The sequence below is a fragment of the Musa acuminata genome, chromosome BXJ2-1 (genome assembly GCF_036884655.1).
Source record: "Musa acuminata AAA Group cultivar baxijiao chromosome BXJ2-1, Cavendish_Baxijiao_AAA, whole genome shotgun sequence".
NCBI lineage: Eukaryota > Viridiplantae > Streptophyta > Magnoliopsida > Zingiberales > Musaceae > Musa > Musa acuminata.
In genome coordinates, this window is record NC_088338.1 from 25,189,606 (window position 1) to 25,207,379 (window position 17,774).

The 17,774-nt window shown below is 53.2% G+C and overlaps 15 non-coding genes and 12 pseudogenes across 15 annotated transcripts; all 27 read left to right on the top strand.

The window, feature by feature from the left end:
- The first annotated feature begins 184 nt into the window (after window positions 1–184).
- Window positions 185–303, top strand: LOC135603576 (5S ribosomal RNA; annotated as a pseudogene).
- A 350-nt stretch (window positions 304–653) lies between these two features.
- Window positions 654–772, top strand: LOC135599930 (5S ribosomal RNA). Its single transcript, XR_010482268.1, has one exon. It is a non-coding gene; the product is annotated as a 5S ribosomal RNA (ribosomal RNA).
- Window positions 773–1,122: 350 nt separating this feature from the next.
- On the top strand, window positions 1,123–1,241 carry LOC135603378 (5S ribosomal RNA; annotated as a pseudogene).
- Window positions 1,242–1,591: 350 nt separating this feature from the next.
- LOC135603475 (5S ribosomal RNA) lies at window positions 1,592–1,710 on the top strand (annotated as a pseudogene).
- Window positions 1,711–2,060: 350 nt separating this feature from the next.
- Window positions 2,061–2,179, top strand: LOC135604471 (5S ribosomal RNA; annotated as a pseudogene).
- A 350-nt stretch (window positions 2,180–2,529) lies between these two features.
- LOC135600715 (5S ribosomal RNA) lies at window positions 2,530–2,648 on the top strand. The gene has a single exon (XR_010483030.1). It is a non-coding gene; the product is annotated as a 5S ribosomal RNA (ribosomal RNA).
- A 350-nt stretch (window positions 2,649–2,998) lies between these two features.
- On the top strand, window positions 2,999–3,117 carry LOC135604486 (5S ribosomal RNA; annotated as a pseudogene).
- A 350-nt stretch (window positions 3,118–3,467) lies between these two features.
- LOC135603909 (5S ribosomal RNA) lies at window positions 3,468–3,586 on the top strand. Its single transcript, XR_010484172.1, has one exon. It is a non-coding gene; the product is annotated as a 5S ribosomal RNA (ribosomal RNA).
- A 350-nt stretch (window positions 3,587–3,936) lies between these two features.
- On the top strand, window positions 3,937–4,055 carry LOC135601270 (5S ribosomal RNA). Its single transcript, XR_010483569.1, has one exon. It is a non-coding gene; the product is annotated as a 5S ribosomal RNA (ribosomal RNA).
- Window positions 4,056–4,405: 350 nt separating this feature from the next.
- LOC135603090 (5S ribosomal RNA) lies at window positions 4,406–4,524 on the top strand (annotated as a pseudogene).
- Window positions 4,525–4,874: 350 nt separating this feature from the next.
- On the top strand, window positions 4,875–4,993 carry LOC135600319 (5S ribosomal RNA). The gene has a single exon (XR_010482644.1). It is a non-coding gene; the product is annotated as a 5S ribosomal RNA (ribosomal RNA).
- A 350-nt stretch (window positions 4,994–5,343) lies between these two features.
- On the top strand, window positions 5,344–5,462 carry LOC135601012 (5S ribosomal RNA). Its single transcript, XR_010483318.1, has one exon. It is a non-coding gene; the product is annotated as a 5S ribosomal RNA (ribosomal RNA).
- Window positions 5,463–5,812: 350 nt separating this feature from the next.
- On the top strand, window positions 5,813–5,931 carry LOC135602409 (5S ribosomal RNA; annotated as a pseudogene).
- Window positions 5,932–6,281: 350 nt separating this feature from the next.
- Window positions 6,282–6,400, top strand: LOC135600745 (5S ribosomal RNA). The gene has a single exon (XR_010483058.1). It is a non-coding gene; the product is annotated as a 5S ribosomal RNA (ribosomal RNA).
- A 350-nt stretch (window positions 6,401–6,750) lies between these two features.
- LOC135601989 (5S ribosomal RNA) lies at window positions 6,751–6,869 on the top strand (annotated as a pseudogene).
- A 350-nt stretch (window positions 6,870–7,219) lies between these two features.
- On the top strand, window positions 7,220–7,338 carry LOC135600746 (5S ribosomal RNA). Its single transcript, XR_010483059.1, has one exon. It is a non-coding gene; the product is annotated as a 5S ribosomal RNA (ribosomal RNA).
- Window positions 7,339–7,688: 350 nt separating this feature from the next.
- LOC135599748 (5S ribosomal RNA) lies at window positions 7,689–7,807 on the top strand. Its single transcript, XR_010482091.1, has one exon. It is a non-coding gene; the product is annotated as a 5S ribosomal RNA (ribosomal RNA).
- Window positions 7,808–8,158: 351 nt separating this feature from the next.
- LOC135600396 (5S ribosomal RNA) lies at window positions 8,159–8,277 on the top strand. The gene has a single exon (XR_010482718.1). It is a non-coding gene; the product is annotated as a 5S ribosomal RNA (ribosomal RNA).
- Window positions 8,278–8,626: 349 nt separating this feature from the next.
- LOC135601300 (5S ribosomal RNA) lies at window positions 8,627–8,745 on the top strand. Its single transcript, XR_010483597.1, has one exon. It is a non-coding gene; the product is annotated as a 5S ribosomal RNA (ribosomal RNA).
- A 350-nt stretch (window positions 8,746–9,095) lies between these two features.
- LOC135603344 (5S ribosomal RNA) lies at window positions 9,096–9,214 on the top strand (annotated as a pseudogene).
- Window positions 9,215–9,564: 350 nt separating this feature from the next.
- On the top strand, window positions 9,565–9,683 carry LOC135603694 (5S ribosomal RNA; annotated as a pseudogene).
- A 350-nt stretch (window positions 9,684–10,033) lies between these two features.
- Window positions 10,034–10,152, top strand: LOC135602965 (5S ribosomal RNA; annotated as a pseudogene).
- Window positions 10,153–10,502: 350 nt separating this feature from the next.
- On the top strand, window positions 10,503–10,621 carry LOC135601297 (5S ribosomal RNA). Its single transcript, XR_010483594.1, has one exon. It is a non-coding gene; the product is annotated as a 5S ribosomal RNA (ribosomal RNA).
- Window positions 10,622–10,971: 350 nt separating this feature from the next.
- On the top strand, window positions 10,972–11,090 carry LOC135599731 (5S ribosomal RNA). The gene has a single exon (XR_010482075.1). It is a non-coding gene; the product is annotated as a 5S ribosomal RNA (ribosomal RNA).
- Window positions 11,091–11,440: 350 nt separating this feature from the next.
- Window positions 11,441–11,559, top strand: LOC135601959 (5S ribosomal RNA; annotated as a pseudogene).
- Window positions 11,560–14,283: 2,724 nt separating this feature from the next.
- On the top strand, window positions 14,284–14,402 carry LOC135601098 (5S ribosomal RNA). The gene has a single exon (XR_010483402.1). It is a non-coding gene; the product is annotated as a 5S ribosomal RNA (ribosomal RNA).
- Window positions 14,403–14,752: 350 nt separating this feature from the next.
- LOC135600013 (5S ribosomal RNA) lies at window positions 14,753–14,871 on the top strand. Its single transcript, XR_010482348.1, has one exon. It is a non-coding gene; the product is annotated as a 5S ribosomal RNA (ribosomal RNA).
- Window positions 14,872–17,774: the final 2,903 nt, after the last annotated feature.

Sequence of the window (17,774 nt, forward strand, 5' to 3'; positions counted from 1 at the left end):
TGGTTTCGGCACGCGCTTGCCGTGACCGATACGCAGTCGTCGGGCTAGGGCTCGGAGAGAGCTTGCAATAGGGATTTCGTGAACGTTCGAGAAAGCGCCGACGGTTTCGTGACGGGCAAGAGGCTCCGGACGTTGATACGCCGACCGCGACGTGCACATAGGCGAGGGACGAAGCACGCGAAACGGGTGTGAGAATGCCAGCCCTAAATCACCGGAACCCATCAAAATTCCGAAATTAAGCGTGCTTGGGCCAGAGTAGTACTAGGATGGGTGACCCCCTGGGAAGTCCTCGTGTTGCACTCCTTTTTGCATCCCGGGATTCGAAACATCTCCCGTAGAGCTCCGAGACGATTGTTTTGGGGCTGGAAATTTGCTTTGACCGCTATGCCGTCAGTATCGAGGGGCTCGGAGAGAGCTTTTCGGATTGGGGTCGCAATAGCGATTCCGAGATCGTTCTACAAAGTGCCGATGGTTTCGGCACGCGCTTGCCGTGACCGATACGCAGTCGTCGGGCTAGGGCTCGGAGAGAGCTTGCAATAGGGATTTCGTAAACGTTCGAGAAAGCGCCGACGGTTTCGTGACGGGCAAGAGGCTCCGGACGTTGATATGCCGACCGCGACGTGCACATAGGCGAGGGACGAAGCACGCGAAACGGGTGCGATAATGCCAGCACTAAATCACCGGATCCCATCAAAACTCCGAAGTTAAGCGAGCTTGGGCCAGAGTAGTACTACGATGGGTGACCCCTTGGGAAGTCCTCGTGTTGCACTCCTTTTTGCATCCCGGGATACGAAACATCTTCCGTAGAGCTCCGAGACGATTGATTTGGGGCTGGAAATTTGCTGTGACCGCTACGCAGTCAGTATCGAGGGGCTCGGAGAGAGCTTTCCGGATTGGTGTCGCAATAGCGATTCCTATATCGTTCGAGAAAGTGCCGATGGTTTCGGCACGCGCTTGCCGTGACCGATACGCAGTCGTCGGGCTAGGGCTCGGAGAGAGCTTGCAATAGGGATTTCGTGAACGTTCGAGAAAGCGCCGACGGTTTCGTGACGGGCAAGAGGCTCCGGACGTTGATACGCCGACCGCGACGTGCACATAGGCGAGGGATGAAGCACGCGAAACGGGTGTGAGAATGCCAGCACTAAATCATCGGAACCCATCAAAATTCCGAAATTAAGCGTGCTTGGGCCAGAGTAGTACTAGGATGGGTGACCCCCTGGGAAGTCCTCGTGTTGCACTCCTTTTTGCATTCCGCGATTCGAAACATCTCCCGTAGAGCTCCGAGACGATTGTTCTGGGGCTGGAAATTTGCTGTGACCGCTACGCAGTCAGTATCGAGAGGCTCGGAGAGAGCTTTCCGGATTGGGGTCGCAATAGCGATTCCGAGATCGTTCTAGAATGTGCCGATGGTTTCGGCACGCGCATGCCGTGACCGATACGCAGTCGTCGGGCTAGGGCTCGGAGAGAGCTTGCAATAGGGATTTCGTGAACGTTCGAGAAAGCGCCGACGGTTTCGTGACGGGCAAGAGGCTCCGGACGTTGATGCGCCGACCGCGACGTGCACATAGGCGAGGGACGAGGCTCGCGAAACGGGTGCGATAATGCCAGCACTAAATCACCGGATCCTATCAAAAAACCGAAGTTAAGCATGCTTGGGCCAGAGTAGTACTACGATGGGTGACCCCTTGGGAAGTCCTCGTGTTGCACTCCTTTTTGCATCCCGGGATACGAAACATCTCCCGTAGAGCTACGAGACGTTTGTTTTGGTGCTGGAAATTTGCTTTGACCGCTACGCAGTCAGTATCAAGGGGCTCAAAGAGAGCTTTCCGGATTGGGGTCGCAATAGCGATTCCTAGATCGTTCTAGAAAGTGCCGATGGTTTCGGCACGCGCATGCCGTGACCGATACTCAGTCGTCGGGCTAGGGCTCGGAGAGAGCTTGCAATAGGGATTTCTTGAACGTTCAAGAAAGCGCCGACGGTTTCGTGACGGGCAAGAGGCTCCGGACGTTGATGCGCCGACCGCGACGTGCACATAGGCGAGGGACGAAGCTCGCGGAATGGGTGCGATAATGGCAGCACTAAATCACCGGATCCCATCAAAACACCGAAGTTTAGCATGCTTGGGCCAGAGTAGTACTACGATGGGTGGCCCCCGGGGAAGTCCTCGTGTTGCACTCCTTTTTGCATCCCGGGATACGAAACATCTCCCGTAGAGATCCGAGACGATTGTTTTTGGGCTGGAAATTTGCTGTGACCGCTACGCAGTCAGTATCGAGGGGCTCGGAGAGAGCTTTCCGGATTGTGGTCGCAATAGCGATTCCGAGATCGTTCTAGAAAGTGCCGATGGTTTCGGCACGCGCTTGCCGTGACCGATACGCAGTCGTCGGGCTAGGGCTCGGAGAGAGCTTGCAATAGGGATTTCGTGAACGTTCGAGAAAGCGCCGACGGTTTCGTGACGGGCAAGAGGCTCCGGACGTTGATACGCCGACCGCGACATGCACATAGGCGAGGGACGAAGCACGCGAAACGGGTCCGATAATGCCAGCACTAAATCACCGGAACCCATCAAAACTCCGAAGTTAAGCGTGCTTGGGCCAGAGTAGTACTAGGATGGGTGACCCCTTGGGAAGTCCTCGTGTTGCACTCCTTTTTGCATCCCGCGATTCGAAACATCTCCCGTAGAGCTCCGAGACGATTGTTTTGGGGCTGGAAATTTGCTGTGACCGCTACGCTGTCAGTATCGAGGGGCTCGGAGAGAGCTTTCCGGATTGGGGTCCTAATAGCAATTCCGAGATCGTTCTATAAAGTGCCGATGGTTTCGGCACGCACTTGCCGTGACCGATACGCAGTCGTCGGGCTAGGGCTCGGAGAGAGCTTGCAATATGGATTTCGTGAACGTTCGAGAAAGCGCCGACGGTTTCGTGACGGGCAAGAGGCTCCGGACGTTGATACGCCGACTGCGACGTGCACATAGGCGAGGGACGAAGCACGCGAAACAGGTGCGTTAATGCCAGCACTAAATCACCGGATCCCATCAAAAAATCGAAGTTAAGCATGCTTGGGCCGGAGTAGTACTACGATGGGTGACCCCCTGGGAAGTCCTCGTTTTGCACTCCTTTTTGCATCCCGGGATACGAAACATCTCCCGTAGAGCTTCTAGACGTTTGTTTTGGGGCTGGAAATTTGCTTTGACTGCTACGCAGTCAGTATCGAGGGGCTCGGAGAGAGCTTTCCGGATTGGGGTCGTAATAGCGATTCCTAGATCGTTAGAGAAAGTGCCGAAGGTTTCGCCACGCGCTTGCCGTGACTGATACTCAGTCGTCGGGCTAGGGCTCGGAGAGAGCTTGCAATAGGGATTTCGTGAACGTTCGAGAAAGCGCCGACGGTTTTGTGACGGGCAAGAGGCTCCGGACGTTGATACGCCGACCGCGACGTGCACATAGGCGAGGGACGAAGCACGCGAAACGGGTGCGATAATGCCAGCACTAAATCACCGGAACCCATCAAAACTCCGAAGTTAAGCGTGCTTGGGCCAGAGTAGTACTAGGATGGGTGACCCCCTGGGAAGTCCTCGTGTTGCACTCCTTTTTGCATCCCGGGATTGAAAACATCTCCCGTAGAGATCCGAGACGATTGTTTTGGGGCTGGAAATTTGCTGTGACCGCTATGCAGTCAGTATCGAGGGGCTCGGAGAGAGCTTTACGGATTGGGGCCGCAATAGCGATTCCGAGATCGTTCTATAAAGTGCCGATGGTTTCGGCACGCGCTTGCCGTGACCGATACGCAGTCGTCGGGCTAGGGCTCGGAGAGAGCTTGCAATAGGGATTTCGTGAACGTTCGAGAAAGCGCCGACGGTTTCGTGACGGGCAAGAGGCTCCGGACGTTGATACGCCGACCGCGACATGCACATAGGCGAGGGACGAAGCACGCGAAACGGGTCCGATAATGCCAGCACTAAATCACCGGAACCCATCAAAACTCCGAAGTTAAGCGTGCTTGGGCCAGAGTAGTACTAGGATGGGTGACCGCCGGGGAAGTCCTCGTGTTGCACTCCTTTTTGCATCCCGCGATTCGAAACATCTCTCGTAGAGCTCCGAGACGATTGTTTTGGGGCTGGAAATTTGCTGTGACCGCTACGCTGTCAGTATCGAGGGGCTCGGAGAGAGCTTTCCGGATTGGGGTCCTAATAGCGATTCCGAGATCGTTCTATAAAGTGCCGATGGTTTCGGCATGCACTTGCCGTGACCGATACGCAGTCGTCGGGCTAGGGCTCGGAGAGAGCTTGCAATATGGATTTCGTGAACGTTCGAGAAAGCGCCGACGGTTTCGTGACGGGCAAGAGGCTCCGGACGTTGATACGCCGACTGCGACGTGCACATAGGCGAGGGACGAAGCACGCGAAACAGGTGCGATAATGCCAGCACTAAATCACCGGATCCCATCAAAAAACCGAAGTTAAGCATGCTTGGGCCGGAGTAGTACTACGATGGGTGACCCCCTGGGAAGTCCTCGTGTTGCACTCCTTTTTGCATCCCGGGATACGAAACATCTCCCGTAGAGCTCCGAGACGTTTGTTTTGGGGCTGGAAATTTGCTTTGACTGCTACGCAGTCAGTATCGAGGGGCTCGGAGAGAGCTTTCCGGATTGGAGTTGCAATAGCGATTCCTAGATCGTTAGAGAAAGTGCCGATGGTTTCGCCACGCGCTTGCCGTGACTGATACTCAGTCGTCGGGCTAGGGCTCGGAGAGAGCTTGCAATAGGGATTTCGTGAACGTTCGAGAAAGCGCCGACGGTTTCGTGACGGGCAAGAGGCTCCGGACGTTGATACGCCGACCGCGACGTGCACATAGGCGAGGGACGAAGGACGCGAAACGGGTGCGATAATGCCAGCACTAAATCACCGGAACCCATCAAAACTCCGAAGTTAAGCGTTCTTGGGCCAGAGTAGTACTAGGATGGGTGACCCCCTGGGAAGTCCTCGTGTTGCACTCCTTTTTGCATCCCGGGATTCGAAACATCTCCCGTAGAGCTCCGAGACGATTGTTTTGGGGCTGGAAATTTGCTGTGACCACTACGCTGTCAGTATCGTGGGGCTCGGAGAGAGCTTTCCGGATTGGGGTCGCAATAGCGATTCCGAGATCGTTCTAGAAAGTGCCGATGGTTTCGGCACGCGCTTGCCGTGTCCGATACGCAGTCGTCGGGCTAGGGCTCGGAGAGAGCTTGCAATACGGATTTCGTGAACGTTCGAGAAAGCGCCGACGGTTTCGTGACGGGCAAGAGGATCCGGACGTTGATACGCCGGCCGCGACGTGCACATAGGCGAAGGACGAAGCACGCGAAACGGGTGCGATAATGCCAGCACTAAATCACCGGATCCCATCAAAACTCCGAAGTTAAGCGTGCTTGGGCCAGAGTCGTACTAGGATGGGTGACACCCTGGGAAATCCTCGTGTTGCACTCCTTTTTGCATCCCGGGATTCAAAACATCTCCCGTAGATCTCCGAGACGATTGTTTTGGGGCTGGAAATTTGCTGTGACCGCTACGCAGTCAGTATCGAGGGGCTCGGAGAGAGCTTTCCGGATTGGGGTCGCAATAGCGATTCCGAGATCGTTATAGAAAGTGCCGATGGTTTCGGCACGCGCTTGCCGTGACCGATACGCTGTCGTCGGGCTAGGGCTCGGAGAGAGCTTGCAATAGGGATTTCATGAACGTTCGAGAAAGCGCCGACGGTTTCGTGCCGGGCAAGAGGCTCCGGACGTTGATACACCGACTGCGACGTGCACATAGGCGAGGGACGAAGCACGCGATACGTGGGCGATAATGCCAGCACTAAATCACCGGATCCCATCAAAACTCCGAAGTTAAGCGAGCTTGGGACAGAGTAGTACTACGATGGGTGACCCCCTGGGAAGTCCTCGTGTTGCACTCCTTTTTTCATCACGGGATACGAAACATCTCCCGTAGAGCTCCGAGACGATTGTTTTGGGGCTGGAAATTTGCTGTGACCGCTACGCTGTCAGTATCGAGGGGCTCGGAGAGAGCTTTCCGGATTGGGGTCGCAATAGCGATTCCGAGATCGTTCTAGAAAGTGCCGATGGTTTCGGCACGTGCTTGCCGTGACCGATACGCAGTCGTCGGGCTAGGGCTCGGAGAGAGCTTGCAATAGCGATTTCGTGAACGTTCGAGAAAGCGCCGACGGTTTCGTGATTGGCAAGAGGCTCCGGACGTTAATACGCCGACCGCGACGTGCACATAGGCGAGGGTCGAAGCACGCGAAACGGGTGCGATAATGCCAGCACTAAATCTCCGGATCCCATCAAAACACCGAAGTTAAGCGTGCTTGGGCCAGAGTAGTACTACGATGGGTGACCCCTTGGGAAGTCCTCGTGTTGCACTCCTTTTTGCATCCCGGGATACGAAACATCTCTCGTAGAGCTCCGAGACGATTGTTTTGGGGCTGGAAATTTGCTGTGACCGCTACGCAGTCAGTATCGAGGGGCTCGGAGAGAGCTTTCCGAACTGGGGTCGCAATAGCGATTCCGAGATCGTTCTATAAAGTGCCGATGGTTTCGACACGCGCTTGCCGTGACCGATACGCTGTCGTCGGGCTAGGGCTCGGAGAGAGCTTGCAATAGGGATTTCGTGAACGTTCGAGAAAGCGCCGACGGTATCGTGACGGGCAAGAGGCTCCGGACGTTGATACACCGACTGCGACGTGCACATAGGCGAGGGACGAAGCACGCGATACGTGTGCGATAATGCCCGCACTAAATCACCGGATCCCATCAAAACTCCGAAGTTAAGCGAGCTTGGGACAGAGTAGTACTACGATGGGTGACCCCCTGGGAAGTCCTCGTGTTGCACTCCTTTTTTCATCACGGGATACGAAACATCTCCCGTAGAGCTCCGAGACGATTGTTTTGGGGCTGGAAATTTGCTGTGACCGCTACGCTGTCAGTATCGAGGGGCTCGGAGAGAGCTTTCCGGATTGGGGTCGCAATAGCGATTCCGAGATCGTTCTAGAAAGTGCCGATGGTTTCGGCACGTGCTTGCCGTGACCGATACGCAGTCGTCGGGCTAGGGCTCGGAGAGAGCTTGCAATAGCGATTTCGTGAACGTTCGAGAAAGCGCCGACGGTTTCGTGACGGGCAAGAGGCTCCGGACGTTGATACGCCGACCGCGACGTGCACATAGGCGAGGGACGAAGCACGCGAAACGGGTGCGATAATGCCAGCACTAAATCTCCGGATCCCATCAAAACACCGAAGTTAAGCGTGCTTGGGCCAGAGTAGTACTACGATGGGTGACCCCTTGGGAAGTCCTCGTGTTGCACTCCTTTTTGCATCCCGGGATACGAAACATCTCCCGTAGAGCTCCGAGACGATTGTTTTGGGGCTGGAAATTTGCTGTGACCGCTACGTAGTCAGTATCGAGGGGCTCGGAGAGAGCTTTCCGAACTGGGGACACAATAGCGATTCCGAGATCGTTCTATAAATTTCCCATGGTTTCGGCATGCGCTTGCCGTGACCGATACGCAGTCGTCGGGGTAGGGCTCGGAGAGAGCTTGCAATAGGGATTTCGTGAACGTTCGAGAAAGCGCCGACGGTTTCGTGACGGGCAAGAGGCTCCGGACGTTGATACGCCGACCGCGACGTGCACATAGGCGAGGGACGAAGCACGCAAAACGGGTGCGATAATGCTAGCACTAAATCACCGGATCCCATCATAACTCCGAAGTTAAGCGTGCTTGGGCCAGAGTAGTACTAGGATGGGTGACCCCCTGGGAAGTCCTCGTGTTGCACTCCTTTTTGCATCCCGGGATACGAAACATCTCCCGTAGAGCTCCGAGACGATTGTTTTGGGGCTGGAAATTTGCTTTTGACCGCTACGCGGTCAGTATCGAGGGGCTCGGAGAGAGCTTTCCGGATTGGGGTCGCAATAGCGATTCCGAGATTGTTCTAGAAAGTGCCGATGGTTTCGGCACGCGCTTGCCGTGACCGATACGCAGTCGTCGGGCTAGGGCTCGGAGAGAGCTTGCAATAGGGATTTCGTGCACGTTCGTGAAAGCGCCGACGGTTTCGTGACGGGCAAGAGGCTCCGGACGTTGATACGCCGACTGCGACGTGCACATAGGCGAGGGACGAAGCACGCGATACGGGTGCGATAATGCCAGCACTAAATCACCGGATCCCATCAAAACTCCGAAGTTAAGCGAGCTTGGGCCAGAGTAGTACTACGATGGGTGACCCCCTGGGAAGTCCTCGTTTTGCACTCCTTTTTTCATCACGGGATACGAAACATCTCCCGTAGAGCTCCGAGACGATTGTTTTGGGGCTGGAAATTTGCTGTGACCGCTACGCTGTCAGTATCGAGGGGCTCGGAGAGAGCTTTCCGGATTGGGGTCGCAATAGCGATTCCGAGATCGTTCTAGAAAGTGCCGATGGTTCGGCACGAGCTTGCCGTGACCGATATGCAGTCGTCGGGCTAGGGCTCGGAGAGAGCTTGAAATAGGGATTTCGTGAACGTTCGAGAAAGCACCAACGGTTTCGTGACGGGCAAGAGGCTCCGGACGTTGATACGCCGACCGCGACGTGCACATAGGCGAGGGACGAAGCACGCGAAATGGGTGCGATAATGCCAGCACTAAATCACCGGATCCCATCAAAACTCCGAAGTTAAGCGTGCTTGGGCCAGAGTAGTACTACGATGGGTGACCCCCTGGGAAGTCCTCGTGTTGCACTCCTTTTTGCATCCCGGGATACGAAACATCTCCCGTAGAGCTCCGAGACGATAGTTTTGGGGCTGGAAATTTGCTGTGACCGCTACGCTGTCAGTATCGAGGGGCTCGGAGAGAGCTTTCCGGATTAGGGTCGCAATAGCGATTCCGAGATCGTTCTAGAAAGTGCCGATGGTTTCGGCACGCACTTGCCGTGACCGATACGCAGTCGTCGGGCTAGGGCTCGGAGAGAGCTTGCAATAGGGATTTCGTGAACGTTCGAGAAAGCGCTGACGGTTTCGTGACGGGCAAGAGGCTCCGGACGATGATGCGCCGACCGCGACGTGCACAAAGGCGAGGGACGAAGCTCGCGAAACGGGTGCGATAATGGCAGCACTAAATCACCGGATCCCATCAAAACACCGAAGTTAAGCGTGCTTGGGCCAGAGTAGTACTACGATGGGTGATCCCTTGGGAAGTCCTCGTGTTGTACTCCTTTTTATATCCTGGGATACGAAACATCTCCCGTAGAGTTCTGAGACGTTTGTTTTGGGGCTGGAAATTTGCTTTGACCGCTACGCAGTCAGTATCGAAGGGCTCAAAGAGAGCTTTCTGGATTGGGGTCGGAATAGCGATTCCTAGATCGTTCTAGAAAGTGCCGATGGTTTCGGCACGCGCTTGCCGTGATCGATACGCCGACGTCGGGCTAGGGCTCGAAGAGAGCTTGCAATAGGGATTTCGTGAACGTTCGAGAAAGCGCCGACGGTTTCGTGACGGGCAAGAGGCTCCGGACGTTGATGCGCCGACCGCGACGTGCACATAGGCGAGGGACGAAGCTCACGAAACGGGCGCGATAATGGCAGCACTAAATCACCGGATCCCATCAAAACACCGAAGTTTAGCGTGCTTGGGCCAGAGTAGTACTACGATGGGTGACCCCCTGGGAAGTCCTCGTGTTGCACTCCTTTTTGCATCCCGGGATACGAAACATCTCCCGTAGAGCTCCGAGACGATTGTTTTGGGGCTGGAAATTTGCTTTGAACGCTACGCAGTCAATATCGAGGGGCTCGGAGAGAGCTTTCCGGATTGGGGTCGCAATAGCGATTCCGAGATCGTTCTAGAAAGTGCCGATGGTTTCGGCACGCACTTGCCGTGACCGATACGCAGTCGTCGGGCTAGGGCTCAGAGAGAGCTTGCAATAGGGATTTCGTGAACGTTCGAGAAAGCGACGACGGTTTCGTGACGGGCAAGAGGCTCCGGACGTTGATGCGCCGACCGCGACGTGCACATAGGCGAGGGACGAAGCTCGCGAAACGGGTGCGATAATGGCAGCACTAAATCACCGGATCCCATCAAAACACCGAAGTTTAGCGTGCTTGGGCCGGAGTAGTACTACGATGGGTGACCCCCTGGGAAGTCCTCGTGTTGCACTCCTTTTTGCTTCCCGGGATACGAAACATCTCCCGTAGAGCTCCGAGACGATTGTTTTGGGGCTGGAAATTTGCTGTGACCGCTACGCAATCAGTATCAAGGTGCTCGGAGAGAGCTTTCTGGATTGGGGTCGCAATAGCGATTCCGAGATCATTCTAGAAAGTGCTGATGGTTTCGGTACGTGCTTGCCGTGACCGATACGCAGTCGTCGGGCTAGGGCTCGGAGAGAGCTTGCAATAGGGATTTCGTGAACGTTCGAGAAAGCGACGACGGTTTCGTGACGGGCAAGAGGCTCCAGACGTTGATACGCCGACCGCGACGTGCACATAGGCGAGGGACGAAGCACGCGAAACGGGTGCGATAATGGCAGCACTAAATCACCGGATCCCATCAAAACTCCGAAGTTAAGCGTGCTTGGGCCAGAGTAGTACTAGGATGGGTGACCCCTTGGGAAGTCATCGTGTTGCACTCCTTTTTGCATCCCGCGATTCGAAACATCTCCCGTAGAGCTCCGAGACGATTGTTTTGGGGCTAGAAATTTGCTGTGACCGCTACGCTGTCAGTATCGAGGGGCTCGGAGAGAGCTTTCCGGATTGGGGTCGCAATAGCGATTCCGAGATCGTTCTAGAAAGTGCCGATGGTTTCGGCACATGCTTGCCGTGACCGATACGCAGTCGTCGGGCTAGGGCTCGGAGAGAGCTTGCAATAGGGATTTCGTGAACGTTCGAGAAAGCACCGACGGTTTCGTGACGGGCAAGAGGCTCCGGACGTTGATACGCCGCCCGCGACGTGCACATAGGCGAGGGACGAAGCACGCGAAACGGGTGCGATAATGCCAGCACTAAATCACCGGATCCCATCAAAACTCCGAAGTTAAGCGTGCTTGGGCCAGAGTAGTACTACGATGGGTGACCCCCTGGGAAGTCCTCGTGTTGCACTACTTTTTGCATCCCGGGTTACGAAACATCTCCCGTAGAGCTCCGAGACGATTGTTTTAGGGCTGGAAATTTGCTGTGACCGCTACGCAGTCAGTATCGAGGGGCTCGGAGAGAGCTTTCCGGATTAGGGTCGCAATAGCGATTCCGAGATCGTTCTAGAAAGTGCCGATGGTTTCGGCACGCCCTTGCCGTGTCCGATACGCAGTCGTCGGGCTAGGGCTCGGAGAGAGCTTGCTATAGGGATTTCGTGAACGTTCGAGAAAGCGCCGACGGTTTCGTGACGGGCAAGAGGCTCCAGACGTTGATGCGCCGACCGCGACGTGCACATAGGCGAGGGACGAAGCTCGCGAAACGGGTGCGATAATGGCTGCACTAAATCACCGGATCCCATCAAAACACCGAAGTTAAGCGTGCTTGGGCCAGAGTAGTACTACGATGGGTGACCCCTTGGGAAGTCCTCGTGTTGCACTCCTTTTTGCATCCCGGGATACGAAACATCTCCCGTAGAGCTCCGAGACGATTGTTTTGGGGCTGGGAATTTGCTGTGACCGCTACGCAGTCAGTATCGAGGGGCTTGGAGAGAGCTTTCCGGATTGGGGTCGCAATAGCGATTCCTAGATCGTTCGAGAAAGTGCCGATGGTTTCATCACGCGCTTGCCATGACCGATACGCAGTCGTCGGGCTAGGGCTCGGAGAGAGCTTGCAATAGGGATTTCGTGAACGTTCAAGAAAGCGCCGACGGTTTCGTGACGGGCAAGAGGCTCCGGACGTTGATACGCCGACCGCGACGTGCACATAGGCGAGGGACGAAGCACGCGATGTTGAATCTCGTATTTTGATGATGAAACTACTTGATATATGTTTATGATTTAATATGCGTTTTGAGTGACGCAGGATGCTTTGATCAGGATGAGACAATTAAAGCAGGAACATCATGTTGTACCGGAGGAACATGTCAGAAGATTGGACGTCGGGCCGGTGGATCGGTCGACGTATCGACAGAAGGCTTCGGGCCGTGGACTCGAGCATCGGGCCAAGAAGAGCGGGTATTGTGCCAAGGATATCGGAGTTGCGGAGTCAACTGGCCGATTGGGCAATAGGCTGCAGGAAAGGACGATGCGCCGAAGAATCGGACGAAGCGTCGAGGGACCAATGACATGCCGGACAACTTGATTAATTGCTTAGGATTAATTGTCTCGATCGAAGTTTTTGTTTTAAGTGTGCAGGATTAACTACGATGAAAGATAGACAAGCAGTAGGAGTTGCGCCGGAGTCATGACAATGATCACGTTGGGAGTTCGAGAGCTCGACGGAAGTTCGGACAGTCGTCGGAGGTTCTGCGGGAACAAATCCGAGAAGTCCAGAAGCTTGCCAAAGGAGCTCGTCGGAACTTGCCAAGTGGATCGTCGCAAAGTCCAGGAGTTTGCCGGAAGTCCGCAGGAGCATCACCGAGGGTTCATCGGATGATCGACGGAAGTTCGCTGGAAACTCGCCGGAAGGAGCGATTGACGCACCGAAGCAAAGCTGCAGAAATTGTCTTAGATTTTATCATAGTTAGCACGTTGATTAAGTTGGAAAATGGGAGGTGATCCCATTGGCTTAATCTTGGGCCAATTGGGCCCGAATTCGGACTGGTTTGGGCCAAGTTTGGAGCCCAACCAGTGATCTGGAATAGTGCCAGGAGGTGCAACCGCCTAGGCCAGGAGGTGGCACCGCCTGGGCTAAGCCTCCCAGCGAGACTGGGCGGTGCAACCTCTCCAGCCGGGAGGTGGCACCGCCTGAGCTCAGTCTTCGAGCTAGACTGGGCGGTGCAACCTCCCTGACAGAGAGGTGGCACCGCCTGAGCTCAGTCTTCGAGCAAGACTAGGCGGTGCAACCTCGCTGGCAGAGAGGTGGCACCGCCTGAGCTCGGTCTTCGAGCTCTGCCAGGCGGTGCAACCTCTCCAGTCAGGAGGTGCAACCGCCTGATCCCGGAATTCCGGGATTTGATCGTTTTGAGCTCCAAATTTGAATTGGGTTGGGGCCTATAAATACCCCACCCATTCAGCACTGAGAGAGTAAGAACTCAAGCCGAAATCTTGATCTTTTCAGTGGTTCTTAGAGCTCAAAACTGCTAGTTTTCCTCCTCCTTCTATTCTTCAAGTTTGAGTTGTAAAGAGAGGAGAGAAAACATTTGTAAGGGTTGTCTCCTGAGCCCGTCAAAAGGAGTGAATCTGTAAGAGGGTAGTTGGCCTTCGCCTATTGAAGGAAGGCTCCTAGTTGACGTCGGCAACCTCGTCGGTGGAGGAAGCCAAAAGTGGAGTAGGTCAGGACTGACCGAACCACTCTAAATCTCTGGTTTGCGTTTATTTTTGAGCACTTTATCTTTACTGCAAACCTCCTCCACTACTACTGCTCTCTGCGCTTTCACGAACAAGTTCTAAGTGCTGTTCTTCCGAATCTGCATTCAGACGTAAAGTCGTGTTTTAGTACATTAAAGTTTACGTTTACGTTTTGATTCTGCAGAACTGTTCTCTGTGCTTTTGTGAACGAGTTTCTTTGCAGTTTACACTTACAGTTTGATTCTATTTATAACTGCAAACTGTCTTCTGCAATTTTACGAACGAGTTTCAATATTTAGACGTAAAACTGCATTTAGACGTAAATCGGCTTTCCTCGCACAATCGTCAGATTTCAGTTTACGTTTACGTCTTGATTTCAACTGCATATTGCCCTCTGCGAATATACAAACGAGTTTCAAAGTTCAGACGTAAATCTGCGTCTAATCTGCGTTTAAGACGTAAATCTGCGTTTAGACGTAAATCTGCGTTTAGACGCAAATCTGCGTTTAGACGTAAATCTGTTTTTTTGCAGATTACCTTTTGAGCTGTACAACAGCAGCACATTGTCTTTATACTTCTGCTCAATCCGCGCTTAGACGCAATCTGCACTTAGACGCAATCTGCGCTAAGACGCAAACTGCGCTTAGACGCAATCTGAGTTTAGACGTAATCTGCATTTAGACGCTAACTGCGTTTAGACGCTAACTACGCTTAAACGTAGACTGCACTTAATCATAAGTAATCATAGAATCGGTTTTTGCATCAAAATAGTCTTTGTCGAACGAACGTAGCCTTCGCTTTTTAATCGCTGAAAAATATCCGCTGCACTAATTCACCCCCCCGCTCTTAGTGCTCTCGATCCTAACACGCGAAACGGGTGCGATAATGCCAGCACTAAATCACCGGAACCCATCAAAACTCTGAAGTTAAGCGTGCTTGGGCCAGAGTAGTACTAGGATGGGTGACCCCCTGGGAAGTCCTCATGTTGCACTCCTTTTTGCATCCCGGGATTCGAAACATCTCCCGTAGACCTCCGAGACGATTGTTTTAGGGCTGGAAATTTGCTGTGACCGCTACGCAGTCAGTATCCAGGGGCTCGGAGAGAGCTTTTCGGATTGGGGTCGCAATAGCGATTCCGAGATCGTTCTAGAAAGTGCCGATGGTTTCGGCAAGCGCTTGCCGTGACCGATACGCAGTCGTCGGGCTAGGGCTCGGAGAGAGCTTGCAATAGGGATTTCGTGAACGTTCGAGAAAGCACCAACGGTTTCGTGACGGGCAAGAGGCTCCGGACGTTGATATGCCGACCGCGACGTGCACATAGGCGAGGGACGAAGCACGCGAAACGGGTGCGATAATGGCAGCACTAAATCACCGGATCCCATCAAAACTCCGAAGTTAAGCGTGCTTGGGCCAGAGTAGTACTACGATGGGTGACCCCCTGGGAAGTCCTCGTGTTGCACTCCTTTTTGCATCCCGGGATACGAAACATCTCCCGTAGAGCTCCGAGATGATTGTTTTGGGGCTGGAAATTTGCTGTGACCGCTACGCAGTCAGTATCAAGGGGCTCGGAGAGAGCTTTCTGGATTAGGGTCGCAATAGCGATTCCGAGATCGTTCTAGAAAGTGCCGATGGTTTCGGCACGCGCTTGCCGTGACCGATACGCAGTCGTCGGGCTAGGGCTCGGAGAGAGCTTGCAATAGGGATTTCGTGAACGTTCGAGAAAGCGCCGATGGTTTCGTTACGGGCAAGAGGCTCCGGACGTTGATGTGCCAACCGCGACGTGCACATAGGCGAGGGACGAAGCTCGCGAAACGGGTGCGATAATTGTTAGGATCGAGAGCACTAAGAGGGGGGGGGTGAATTAGTGCAGCGGATATTTTTCAGCGATTAAAACCAAAAGCTGCGTTCGTTCGATAAAGACTATTTTGATGCAAAAGCCGATTCTAAGATTACTTATGATTAAGTGCAGTTTACGTTTAAACACAGTTAGCGTCTAAACGCAGTTTGCGTCTAAATGCAGATTGCGTCTAAACTCAGATTGCGTCTAAGCACAGTTTGCGTCTTAGCGCAGTTTGCGTCTTAGCGCAGATTGCGTCTAAGCGCAGATTGCGTCTAAACGCAGATTGCGTCTAACCGCAGATTGCGTCTAAACACAATTTGCATCTAGGAGCAGTTTAAGCAGAAGTATAAAGACAATGTGCTGCTGTTGTACAGCTCAAAAAGTAATCTGCAAAAAACATATTTACGTCTAAACGCAGATTTACGTCTAGACGCAGATTTACGTCTAAACGCAGATTTACGTCTTAAACGCAGATTTGCGTCTGAACTTTGAAACTCATTTGTATACTCGCAGAAGGTAGTATGCAGTTGAAATCAAGACATAAACGTGAACTGAGATCTGATGATTGTGCGAGGAAAGCCAATTTACGTCTAAATGCAGTTTTACGTCTAAATGTTGAAACTCGTTCGTAAAATTGCAGAGGATAGTTTGCAGTTATCACTAGGATCAAAATGTAAGTGTAAACTGCAAAGAAACTCGTTCGTAAAAGCACGGAAGACAGTTCTACAGAATCAAACGTAAACGTAAACTGTAATGTACGAAAATACGAATTTACGTCTGAATGCAGATTCGGAAGAAAAGCACTTAGAACTTGTTCGTGAAAGCGCAGAGAGCAGTAGTAATGAAGGAGGTTTGCAGTAATGATAAAGTGCTCAAAAATAAATGCAAACCAGAGATTTAGAGTGGTTCGGTCAGCCTTGACCTACTCCACTTTTGGCTTCCTCCACCGACGAGGTCGCCGACGTCAACTAGGAGCCTTCCTTCAATAGGCGAAGGCCAACTACCCTCTTACAGATTCACTCCTTTTAACGGGCTCAGGAGACAACCCTTACAGATGTTTTCTCTCCTCACTTTACAACACAAACTTGAAGAACAGAAGGAGGAGGAAAACTAGCAGTTTTGAGCTCTAAGAACCATTGAAAAGATCAAGATTTCGGCTTAGGTCTATATATTTTCAGTGCTGAATGGGTTGGGAATTTATAGGCCCCAACCCAATTCAAATTTGGAGCTCAAAACAATCAAATCCCGGAATTCTGGGATCAGGCGGTTGCACCTCTTGACTGGAGAGGTTGCACCGCCTGGCAGAGCTCGAAGACCGAGCTCAGGCGGTGCCACCTCTCTGCCAGGGAGGTTGCACCGCCCAGTCTTGCTCGAAGACTGAGCTCAGGCGGTGCCACCTCTCTGCCAGGGAGGTTGCACCGCCCAGTCTTGCTCGAAGACTGAGCTCAGGCGGTGCCACCTCTCTGCCAGGGAGGTTGCACCGCCCAGTCTTGCTCGAAGACTGAGCTCAGGCGGTACCACCTCCCGGCTGGAGAGGTTGCACCGCCCAGTCTCGCTGGGAAGCCTAGCCCAGGCGGTGCCACCTCCTGGCCTGGGCGGTTGCACCTCCTGGTGCAATCAGGGTCCGAATGGTTCATTCCATTCGGCCTAATTTCAATCTTTCAGGGGCCCAATTGCCCCAAGATTAAGCCAATGGGATCACCTCCCATTTTCCAACTTAATCAATGTGCTAACTACGATTAAATCTAAGACAACTTCTGCAGCTTTGCTTCGGTGCGTCAATCGCTCCTTCCGGCGAGTTTCCGGCGAACTTCCGTCGATCATCCGATGAACCCTCGGTGATGCTCCTGCGGACTTCCGGCAAACTCCTGGACTTTGCGACGATCCATTTGGCAAGTTCCGATGAGCTTCGCTTGGCAAGCTTCTGGACTTCTCGGATCTGTTCTCGCAGAACCTCCGACGACCATCCGAACTTCCGTCGAACTCTCGAACTCCCAATGTGATCATGAACTTGACTCCAGCGCAACTCCTGCTGCTTGTCTTTCTTTTATCGTAGTTAATCCTGCACACACAAAAACAAAAACTTCGATCGAGACAATTAATCCTAAGCAATTAATCAAGTTGTCCGGCATGTCATTGGTCCCTCGACGCTTCGTCCGATTCTTCGGCGCATCGTCCTTTCCAGCAGCCTATTGCCCAATCGGCCAGTTGACTCCGCAACTCCGATATCCTTGGCACAATACCCACTCTTCTTGGCCCGATGCCCGAGTCCACAGCCCGAAGCCTTCTGTCGATACGTCGACCGATCCACCGGCCCGACGTCCAATCTTCTGACATGTTCTTCCGGCACAACATGATGTTCCTGCTTTAATTGTCTCATCCTGATCGAAGCACCCTGCGTCACTCAAAACGCATATTAAATCATAAACATATATTAAGTAGTTTCATCATCAAAATACGAGATTCAACAATCTCCCCCTTTTTGATGATGACAACTACTTGATGACGGAGTTAACCTTAACTCCC